The 8,956-nt window shown below is 33.3% G+C and overlaps 1 pseudogene; it reads right to left on the reverse strand.

Moving 5' to 3' along the window:
• Nucleotides 1-6,911: 6,911 nt before the first annotated feature.
• Nucleotides 6,912-7,877, reverse strand: LOC125846043 (F-box protein CPR1-like; annotated as a pseudogene).
• Between the last annotated feature and the right edge of the window lie 1,079 nt (nucleotides 7,878-8,956).

Raw genomic sequence — 8,956 nt, forward strand, 5'->3', positions numbered from 1 at the left:
CTTTCAAGTAAAAACAAAATCATAAACATGAGTAAGAAGGTCCGCTGAGATGACAAATAGCTACCTCACAAATCTCCACAGAAAGCCTTGAAAACGAAGAGAATAGAAGGTATCAAGAAGAACCGGACTCGTAACCTACAAAAAATTTGTAAAAGCAAGGGGTGAGTGTCAAACCACACAGTACCCAACAAGTCAATTTCTAAACACAAGCTAAGGGAACAAAATACAAGTACTCCTTACACCCCATCCGAACCTCCACAACTACAACCTGCATAAAATCAGTCTAACCTAACAGTTCACAGTTTACAAAGCACGCAGCTCAACAACAACACTCTAACAAATTATATATCCTCAATAACAAACTCAATATTCATCAATCACAACTTATCCAGAAAGGCACTCACAAGATCAAATTCATCAACAATAAGAATATGTAATGCAATGTCAAGTATAATGATGTATGTCTGACCTTACGATAAACACCCGTTGTCTCACAGTCCGGGATCTATGGGGGACATATCTGTCCATGCATCCGTCGCGGCGCACGACACATTCCTCGATAATAGTATTCATCGCGGCGCGCGATACGTCCCTGATATATAGTATCCATCGCGGAGCGCGATACCTCCCTCGAAATGGTACATCCTCTTATCACATAACACTTATCACAACCATATCTCAGAACCAATGCAAATGACATGTTCACACAAATAATGAGGAGATGACCATTTTCATAACAAAGCACAATTCACAACAATGCAATCGTGATACAACATCAACAATTAAGCAATAAGCCTTCAAATCATTCTCAAACATCACACACCAACAATTAATCACATTACCTCTTTATTACCCTTTTTCCATCATTAGAATTATTCAACATGGACAAATCAATCCATCACCAATTCCTATTACTCCCAAACACATTTTACAAGGAAATACACGAATTTCATACACTTAACAAGGGANTCAAACATCACACACCAACAATTAATCACATTACCTCTTTATTACCCTTTTTCCATTATTAGAATTATTCAACATGGACAAATCAACCCATCACCAATTCCCATTACTCCCAAACACATTTTACAAGGAAATACACAAATTTCATACACTTAACAAGGGATTAGAAATCCACTTGCCTCAAACAATCGAATGATTACTCTGGGACTTGAGTCTTCCCCTTTCGTTGAGCTTCCAAATCAATGCAATCTATTCAAGTACGTAGTCACAATAAGATTTCGAAACTAACAACACCCATATTGCTATATGTCTAGTTCTTAAGTTCCAAGACTAAGGTTAAGTCCCAATTTATCCAATATCATGAACCTAATATTTAATTACCTATACCAATATATTAAAATTTGATTCATAATACGATAATAAAAAAAAAATTACAATCGGCACCACACAACCTAATCAACTTACAGTGACATACTGTATCCCCCTTCCTAATTCCTAAATTCTTATTTTCTAAGGACTAATTCTAAAAAGGCAATCATTGCCCAATCCTTATCCGTAACTTGCGATGCCGAAACCCTTATCCGTTCCTTCTTCCCGTTTTAACTTCTTTTTTTCAATTAATTATGTATTAAAAGTGATAAATTTTATTCATTTATTTTATTAAATATAGGTTAAATGGTATAGGGTCTTAAATAAATTATCACTTTAGCCCATTAACTATCGATTAAGTCATTTATCTACAATTACCCATCAATTAATTAACTCAAGTTAAACTAATAGTTTAAAATTTTCAAACCAACTTCACCGACTAATCATAAATGACTCGGGACAACTATCGGGATGGATAAAACTATAATTTTTTTACGAAAATTTCTAAAGATGACTTTTCGGGTCATTACAATACATCAAGATAATGCTATTGATTTTTAACATTGAGACTTACCATAACTATACCAAAATAGTTTCAACCTAACCAGGAGCTAAACAAGCTAAAAACTTGACCAAACTAAATATTAAAGCTTGAAAGCTCATAGCATCAGATAGCGTTCAAGAATAGTAGACGGAAGTATATAACGACTATGAAAGGATATGCTGAGAACGCATTGTTTAGCTTAAGCCGAAATGAAATTATATTCACATGATACTATAGCAAGCCAAAAATTATAAAGAAGTATACTAAGATAAGAGCAAATATCACACATGTATACGACTATAAGAACTCTACACTTTCGACGAGGCGCAACTTCAGAATATGAACATGTGACAACTTTGAAAGGAAAAACAAGAACTAGAACAAGCTAGGGTAACCTAAAAAACATGTTCACGACATATTTCATATATGTATTCAAGATGAAGCATAATAAAACGAGCAAACTTGAACATAGAAACGAAGAAATGACAAAACTAATCATACAATGATCAATAATCAGTGTTAAAACTAGATAAAGGCTCTTATAGCATATGAAGACACAAAAACTCAATCACGGAAAACAGTGACAAAACAGGAACAAAGGCTTTCTAATCTTATAAATATCGTATTGAAATAGAAGAGATGAAAAGGTGCAGCGAGGAAGCTACGATGAACTCGACGAAAGCGAAAGCTTCCGAATAAGAAATTCTAAAAAAACTTTCTGTGAGTGTTAGTGAGAAAGTTGTTAAGGTTAGTTATAACTGCTTAGTTACTGTTACTATAGTCTATATATATATTCATTATACCAACAATTCAATACTTCTACTTCTACTACTACTTCTTCTCCTTCTCATTCTTCTTATTTTTCTAAAAACTACATCTTCCAATGGCGTGCTGGGCTTGCACAAAATATTTTCTAGGCCACACATGCAATGGTTGTGTGCTTTTTGTTGTTTTTAGTCCCCTCAACGACGATTTAGATAGATGTTTACGAAATATTGCTAGGCGTGAGCACGTTATTAGTGTTACTGCTGTTGATTTTAGAAATATTCTGATTCTCTTGAATAAAGAGGATAGATTGGAGTACATCAGACATCTTCTACAAACTCAAATAACTAATAACTTTTTTTTTTATTCACTTATCTTTGATTCTTGATGTTATCGATAGCGTTGTTCTTGATTTGATTCGAGACGATCATTATTAGGGGTAGGCCTGCCTAGTATCCCTACTAAAGCCGAGTACTAACTTGTAATTCTTTTTCTAGGTTTCTTAAGATACATGAATGTAGGCACCATAACTCAATTTATAAGCAGAATCGAATCCTTTGCTACATGTTATCCCAGACACCCCCAAGTTTCCGATGGGATAGTAGAGAATGAAGGTGGGCTGGAGTCAATCAGATTGTACAACATGGAGCCCGTGCAGGATGATAAATGTGGACTAGAAGAAGGATGTGGGAGCAATCAAATTGAAGAATTTTGGCACCATTCTGATAGCGATAGAAGTACTAACAGTTCTAGCCATCGCTTGGACCCTACTTACTATCATGCCCAACCATAATAAGGCTTGCACTGATTCTTAATAAGGCTTGCACTGATTCTTTGTTTAGTAAGGGATTATTGCTCACTTATTAAACATAGAGCGAGCTTACAATTGTGGTATGAAATCTGTACAAACAATAGGGGGAAAAATTAATAGATTGAAATGATCACAACCCTTTATAATTTATAATTGTGGTGTGAATCTATATTGTGGTAAGTTTGTATTACATAGAATGCGATACTTGTCTTTATTGGTTCTGCACTCATAATAAAAGACCACAAGCACAATAATATTTTGACAAAAGGTAAGATTGTGTTCTTTTATTACGTCTGACCCTTTGTTTATACTCCTTTAATCTCTCAAGTTTTACTACGAATTATACTGTCATTTCATCTTTAATTTGATTCTACAAAGACTCATGCTTTTCAGTAAAGCTAATTTTCACACATTTTTTAATTTTTAATTATTTTTTAACGTTTCAATGGAATGGACTCAAACACTATAGTCAATGGGGAATAGGAGTAAAATTCGCAAAATATCATTTTAATCTCTATAATTGAAAAAATACACTCATGAAATGTTTAAATCAGAATATGAAATTTCAGGATATTATAATTGCATTTTAATTGATTAGCAATCAATTATATAGTGGAAATAAATAAACATCAGAAAGATGAAAAGAGACACAAATAAAGAATCAAGTTATTGATGAAACTTCCTCCAATATTATATACGCTTTGCAAATTTTCAATAACTTTTATTTTAATTTTATAAAACTCGATAACTTTTATTTAAATTTTATATTTATTATTCCAAACTTCATCAAGTTTGATATATACTAAATTATATGTCATTGTCGATCAATTCTATACTTTAGAATGAGGTATAATTTCCCCCTTTTTAGGGTATAAATTTTGGTTCTTTATCCACTTACGTTTGTCTTCTTAATTAAATAGCTCAATGATGTTACATTTAAGATTAATATAACCAAAACCTACTCCTTTTGTCTCAAAATATTACTCTTTATGTCCATATTAATTGATCAATTTTCTTTTTACCCGCATATTGGGATTTTATAAACAAATGTGAACACTTTAAAAAAGAATTAATTGCAATGGTAATACATGAAAATTTTATTTATTTATTTATTGTTTAATGAGGTGGATAACTAATATGAAATAACTATTTTTAGTAAGATGATCAACTGAGGTAATATTGCTAAATTTTAACTAATATTATTCTTTATAATTTTGAAAATTAAGAATTTGCAAACATAGACAACACTTTTAGAACCAAGCTTGACAATATGGGCTTGTTGGGCCGCCCATTAAACCAGTGTCATCATTCACTTTGGGCGACTTTTTTTTTCTTTTTTTCTTTTTTTCTTTTTTAAGAAGTAAGAATAAAGGGGCAAAGTGCAAATATGTCAACTTTGGTATCACCATTTAACTTGTACTTGTTTTTTTTTTTAAAAGGAAATAGTAATTTCGATCCTCAAAGTTATTATCTTTTTGTGAATTCGGTTTTTGTGTTAAATGAATTAGCACATTCGATTTCTAATAAATTAAAATGTGTTATTTTAGTCCCTAAAATTAATGTATGTTACAAATTTTTTATTAAGAATACCGAATATTTAACAGACTGTCCACAAGGGAGAGTTAGAGGTAAAATAATGTAATATCATATTGTGATTTGTTAAATAGACGTGTGTGTAAATTGATTCCTTCAATCTTTGAGGGCGAAGCATGAGCCAATGATGAAGGCACAATCAATTGTGAAGCAATGATAAAATTTTTAGATATTAACATTATGTAATGAAGTAATGTATTATCGTAAAGAACATGCAAAATATGTTGGGTTTTAAAGGTGTGAACAGGAAATGAAGGGCTGTGACTTTTCCGAATGGATGTGACCTTTATGAAAGGATGTGTCTTTTCTAAAGGGTTGTGACCGTTTGAAAGGTTGTGCCTTTTCCAAAGGATTGTGACCTTTCTGAAAGGTTGTCTTTTTTCCAAAGAGTTGTAACCTTTACCCTTTGTTGGCTATAAATAGAGAGACTTTCTCTCATTTTTCTGCATCGAATTCTTCCCTTCTCTTGCATACATTTCTTACAAAACAAAATTGATCGTTTGTGTGTGAGATTCGTTGCTGTCATTTTGAGTTCGTTGAAATTATCGAAGTTTGAGGTACCACTACTTCTTTAATGGTTAATCCATTTTATCTTGGGAGGAATTAATCTGCAACCTCGGGTACCTGAGGGGATTAAATTTCTTAAGGACACACAATGGGTTCTGTGGACTCGGATTAGTTCTTTTCTTTTTGTTTTCATTTTTTATTATTTCTGGATTGCTAATCTGAATACAGGAGATAAAAAGATATACCAGAAGTAGAAAAATAGACAAAAGTACGTGATCAGACCTCGCCAATCCCTAATGAAACGATTTTGACGGTAAATTAGATGTTCACTCCTAAAACAAGATAACAATTTGATGTCAGTAGAAGTAAAAGGAAATCCTAGAATAAATATATATGTTTACTTTATCACAAGTATATAGCTATTTCTCATATAACAGTTTTTTGTTTAGGTATTCGGACATCCACAATTGATTGTGCACTATATACATTGTTAGTCCCAAATGAAAGTTGCAATAGTGAGTGACTCTGATACAATTACTGCAATTCAAGATGAAGCAAACTCTAAAAACTAGTTATTAAGATGGGAGAAAGTTAGCCCCTTAGCCTTATGTAATACGAATCCCGTATCAACACATTGCAACATTGATATGAAATTCAAGTCCCATACGACCCTTTTAAAAAACATATTGTAAAATTGACAACCTTGAATCACGTTTTAGGAATATGCCAAAATATATCTCCAAAGCTAACCATTTCTACAAAAAAAAAAACAATTAAACATTACTTCATTGATTCAATAAAATAATAAGATGGCCAATTCCTGCTCATACGGTCTCTTTTTAGAAATTAGTTGACTTTGACATTTTTATTTTATTCTTAATAACGTGAATTACTATAATAATTTCCCAATTTAAAAAGTTTATCATTTTTTCTTTTATAAAAAAGAGATAGAAAGAAGAAATAAATATATATTTTATAAAACCCACAAATAAAGCACAATAAATATATAGTTATCTTAGCCACAAACATTCCAAAGTTCACCCAAATCCCCTTCCATTGGAAAATTACGTTCGTGTCCATTTTTCTGTATGAGCAATAGCTAAACTAATAAGAGTAAAGGTTATAAAATTAAAAAAAAAAAGTTCCTCCGTCATACATTAAGAAACTAATAAGTAAGTGATTTTGGAGATATCAAACTTTCTGTAAAAACCTGTCCACCTTGAGAGGTATCACATCGAGGCCATGATCTAAATGGTCTATCGACCATCCTAATTGCATGCCCTCTAGTTACCCATCGAGACCATGATCTAAATGGTTTATTGGCCGTCCTAAATGCGTGCCCTCTAGCTTTAAGATTCACGCACCAGAATAGCACTTCACCATCCACAAACCTATATCTCGGTAAGGCATTATAATACGGAGTATTTTTTACTATAGGTAACAATGGCATCCAAGATTCCTTGACACCATACTTTTTTAATACCCATACCTTAAAAGTATCCTTTCCCGTAAAAAAAAAAGATTAGAATGAACACAAAGCATTCCTTCCAACACAGAAATGCCAACATTGTAGGGGCCTGGCGTCAAGCTTACTATTTCCTCTGACAAAGGTATCTCTCCGTACACTTCATTTGAAATATTAAACGAAAACACCACAAATAAATTTCTTGAAATTTCGATCCAATGAAATGCCACATGTATAAATGGCAAATAATCCATGGCATAAAACCAACGGCGATTGGCACGAGGATGTTCATCAATGCTTCTCCAAGAGCCACCTTTCAAAGCAAGAATTTCATTAGGATATTTGGGACGATGTGTGTTCTGGTGCATATGAATGATCTTATACCCACCACTGCTTGAGTCATAACCCAAACCAAAACGAGAACCTCCATCCCGGGGACATCCTAGAGGGGGGAGTACTATTGATTCTCTTATGGAGGGGTTCCACAACAGATATATGAATCGATTGTTATCACAAATCTCGATAATAACTAAGCCATTGTAACAACAATGGATCATGCAATGCCTTGGTTTAAGGGTTGAAGGGCAATCAAGTTTAAGTTTTTGTACATCCTTAACCAGTTGAACCGGCGATAAAGGACAACAATATAGGGAGAATATAGAATCCCCCTGGCACCGTTGGTTGATAAGAAGCTTTTGGGAATCTTGGTTATTCTTGGCATGATTGAGATGCTTCATTGTAAAGTAAGGATCAGATATCAATTTTGTCCAAAATTTGGAAACGCACTTGAATCTAACATGGCGGACTCTCAAATGTTTGTTTCCTAATAAAACCCGTGGTGTCTGCAAGGTTATCATCATATCGTGTTTTTCTGAAATATGTCATGACATTTGCGCGGAAATTGGTGGTGATAGTCGTGTTTGCAGTTTGAATCCTTTGTCTGAAGACGAATCTTTGAATCTTTTCTGCAGAAAAGCTTTATCTGACTGCCTGTTACATCCTTCTCTGTCGCTGATGCAAATGTTAAAAGACATCATAGAAAAATGCAACGGTTTGCCAATGGCGATTTTGATGATTGCTGGTGCACTGGCTACCAAAGGGAACGAAATATAGAGGTGTGGGAGTTGTTTCGTGGCAGACTTGTTAACAATGTAATTAAATCGAACTCAAGCACATGAAACAGAGGCGTATCTAAGGGGAGGTAACCGGGTTCACCTGAACCCATGGTCCCCTCCCGAGATCATATAAAGTAGTGTTATATTTTTAAAAAAATATTGAAATATAGATGTGTGAACCCGCACTTAGAGTATCACATAATGCAATTATGACTGGGTGCACCTCTACCCGCGAGGTTAGAAATCTGAATTTTATATTTATCTTGTTTTATTTTTCAATCTAAAATTAGATAACACTTCTTTAAGTGGTAATTGGTAACACTTTTGACATTTTAATTAATTCATCAGTATATATATATATATATCAGAATTAATTTTAGATCTATAATTTTAAAATTTTAACGGTTTTCAGTAATAAAAACTTAAATGTTGAACCGATCAAATTTATATCATAGATTAACCTTTTTATAATAGTGCACCCATCCTCTCAAAATCCTGGATACGCCTCTGACATGAAAAGGTTACTCACTATAGGTTATCATGACTTGCCTTTCTATCTCAAGTCCTGTTTCACTTATCTGAGCATAATCCCGAAAAATCATCATGTTTCAACACTGGGCAGCAGAAGGACTCGTCCTCGAAAGAGAAGGAAAGGCAATTGCACAAGTTGCTGAAAGCTATATATGATCTCAATGAACTTCCAAACAGAAAGTTGATCCAAGTTTACCCTGATGGAAAGTTAGAATAGATAACTTGTGGTATGAAATCATTTTATCTAAGTCAGGGGACGAAACAATAAAGCCTTGAAAAGTTAGGCATCT

Source organism: Solanum stenotomum, chromosome 11 (genome assembly GCF_019186545.1).
Source record: "Solanum stenotomum isolate F172 chromosome 11, ASM1918654v1, whole genome shotgun sequence".
NCBI lineage: Eukaryota > Viridiplantae > Streptophyta > Magnoliopsida > Solanales > Solanaceae > Solanum > Solanum stenotomum.